This window comes from Phalacrocorax aristotelis, unplaced genomic scaffold (assembly GCF_949628215.1).
Source record: "Phalacrocorax aristotelis unplaced genomic scaffold, bGulAri2.1 scaffold_45, whole genome shotgun sequence".
In the NCBI taxonomy this organism is placed as follows: domain Eukaryota; kingdom Metazoa; phylum Chordata; class Aves; order Suliformes; family Phalacrocoracidae; genus Phalacrocorax; species Phalacrocorax aristotelis.
In genome coordinates, this window is record NW_027441118.1 from 445,253 (window position 1) to 448,816 (window position 3,564).

Below are 3,564 nucleotides of genomic sequence, written 5' to 3' on the forward strand. Positions count from 1 at the left end.
TCAGAGGTGGTGGCGGCTTCCTTGCAGGGAGTCCTGCCAGGCTCGCTGAGTGCAGCTGTTTCAAACACACGCGTGTACACAAGTACAAAGGTTTTGATATCTTACTGAGTGAAAGAGAAAACAGTGATACTTCTCGGTCTAATTTGAGTGCTGGATGCCCAGCCATGATAATCTGAGGTGAGGAAAATGTGTCCTTAGCCATGAATAAGGCACTCCACAGCGGAAGCCGAGGAAGCTGGAGGCATCTGTTTTCCCAACGTGCTATTTTTATCTAAGGAGTTGAGCTCTTGCCACGTAATGAGCAGAGCACCCAGGCATTGTAACCGAAAAACGCGGTAACATCAGAAACAACTCTTTAACACCGATGTAGTGTTAAAGAGCGGGCATTCTTTATTGCAGTGCTGGATGCACGGGGGATCACTCCTCCAAGCGTGCGTACTTTACACACCCTTTTCATGTGATTTATAGGCCAAAAATATACACATTCATCTTATCCATACATACTCGATATTCTTCTCTTCGGTGATTGGCACAGACTTGCTCGCTTCGCATGTAAATCACTGCACAGGATCGGTTGTCCTTTCCCATTGTTCTCCTCTGAGTAGGTGGTGTTACTTGGGTCAGTGGTCCGGGAGTCGGTGGTCGCGATCTCCCCCTGCCGGAATTACCTCTTACCTACTTGGCCCTTAATCTTGACGGTCCTGGCCGGTTTTCTCAGCCCGCTACACAAAACCACATTTTGTCATCCTTTTCTGACAGCAGCACATTGTCTGTTGTTTCGGTCACATTAATGATTGCCGAGGGACTAAAACACAGATCGACAGATACGCTGATTCGTACACTCCATGTCCCCAGAATATAACAACATCCCTGGTTGATTAAGTTCATCACTTTGGTTACAGCACGACTATTAGCGATACTTGATGGCGTGACTTGGTTTCCTATCCCTTTGCTCCTTAAGCTCAGGGGTTAAGCTAGCCTGAGAGTGCTGTAGGAAAGCATCAGCCTTTAGGCAACGTTGAGAGTAGCCTTTCAGAATGAAGCTACAGTATTTAGCGGCAAAGAACAAGTCAATAAAATTACTGAAAGATTTCTGAGCCGTTAGGTGACTGCCAGCCTTCTTTTTAAGCTACCTCCAAATGTCACGCTCATTGAGCTCATCTTACACTTTGTGAGTTAACTGATGGATGTATCAGGTCAGCTGTTCGTTATCGCTAACGAAAAAACATTTTGTCAAATACTTGATCAGCAGGGGGTGAATTTGATCTGGTGCTTGTATAAAAGACTCACCGCACGTGCATGGCATAACGCGAAGACAGCATGTTGATCCAAGTCTTGCGGCACATACCAAAGTATTTAGGTTTTTAAATAATCAGGAAATTGGGAAATACAAGTGCAAATTATGAGAAGCAGATGGGTTTGTTTCCTTTTGAGGAATAATGGCACGGGCGTTGTCCTCTGGAATAAAGAGAACTACTTCACGGGATAAGAAATGTGTTTGTGCAGATGTGAACAAAAAAATCAATCAACAACCCACTGCTGGGGGTGTGCTGTGGGTGTATTTCCCCCCAACAGAGACATGGAAGGCTAGCAATTTAGTACAGTGTGACAATGAAGTATTTTGAGCTGTAATAAAGAAAACCCATTAACCTCAAAAATTTAATTTTTTTTAGAGCCAGTAGCCAAGGAGCAGCCAAATGTAATTACTTGGTGAAATACTTTGTGCAAAATGGGTGTTTGGAATATTGACACGGCAAGAAAATGTGAAAATATGCTTTAGTAAAAAGTAGGATATTAAAGCACAGGGGAAAGTGTGTTGAGTGAACAAAGTACATTTCTGTCACAGTCAGTAAACACCATTAAAATTAAACGGCAGGGGAAAGCAAATGGACTATTTTTATCAAATATGAAATTAACCAATATACTTAATATATGGTATATTCACACAAATACAATAATGTTAAAAATCGGGAATGCAGCAGAGTTAAAGGACGATGAACGTTTCTGTGCACTCGCCTACGTTTGTTCATGCCCTTCACGTAGATGCTACTTAGTGAACAAGAAAAAGGAGGAGGAGTTGTGATTTCCAGATACGTAAAGCTAAAATACAACTTCCAGCCCCGGTTCCAGAGGACTTGCCGCTGACATCCTTACACCTAAACCAAGTAAATTTAAGTCCTTGCATGAGCTAAGCAGTGCCAGACTAAGAGAAATGATTTGGTTTGTAAGCATTTGTGCTTGCAAGCATCTCAAGCAGATTTATTCCCCCTGAGTGTGATCCATTCATGGAACCACAACCAGAGGAAATGCAATAGCTGACTGACTGTGGCTTTTGACTGACTTGAAGGTCAGAAATATTTCCCTTCAAAAGTTCTCTCACCAATAGGGCCGAAGCAGGAGTTCTACAATACTCAGTTTTTTACTGTCTCTCTACTATGACTACGCTTGCTGGACAGGTCCAGTGTTGCTTGACATTGGGAGAGATCCTGTTCTTACTTGGCTTGAATAGAAATGATCAGATATTGAAAGAAACAAGTGGATGATGAATGTACTTGGAACAAACCTAGTATAGTGTTTCTTATTCAAAGCTGTGATTTGAAATAGCTTTTGCAGCAAGAGCGAAGAGCCTCACATCAGGTTTGGACCCTAACAGTGAGGGTTTGCGACCACTAAATGAGGCTTTGTGCGTTAAAAGATAGCTTTGGGATCTAAAACTCAGTGTGGAAAGAGAAAATGACAGTTTGAGCATTAAGAGACCGCATTCGATGCCAACAGTAAAGGTTTGGGATATAAAAATGAGGCTTGGATAATAAAAATGAGGTTTTAGTACCTAAATGTGAGGGCTTGGGACTTTAAAGGAGGCACTGAGCATTAAAAAAGGGGTTTGGGCCCCTCATGGCTGTTAAAAATGAGGCTTTGAGGATTAATCAAGGGGTTTGGACTTAAACGCACGGTTTAGAACGAAAAAATGATGGTTTGAGCATTAATAGAGTGGATTTGATGCTAAATGGGAGGCTTTGGGACCTAAAAAGGAGGCCACTGAGTATTAAGAGGGGTTTGGACCCTGAAAGCGAGGCTTTGGGACCTAAAACTGAGGCTTTGAACCTAAAGGACAGGTTTGGACCCTAAAAGTGAGGGTTTGGGATCTAAAAATGAGGCTTTGCAGGTGAAAACAGGGCTTTGGACATTAAAAATCAGGTTTTGGCACTTCAAAGTGAGCTTTTGGATGCTACAAGTGAGGCTTTGGGACATTAAAGGAGGCACTGAGCATTAAAAGAGGGGTTTGGATGCTTGGAGTGTGGCTTTGGGTGGTAAAACTGAGGCTCTGAGCTTTAAAACTGGGGTTTGGACCCTAAAAGTGAGGGTTTTGGACCTAAAAATGAGGCTTTGACCCTAAAAAAGACAGGTTTGGCCCAAAAAGTGAGGCTTTGGCACCTAAAAATGAGGCTTTATTCCTTAATAGAGGGGTTTGGACCCTGAAAGTGAGGGTTTGGGATATGAAAAGGAGGCTTTTAGACTGAAAACAAGGATTTGGAACACCAAAAATGAGGGTTTGGCACTTAA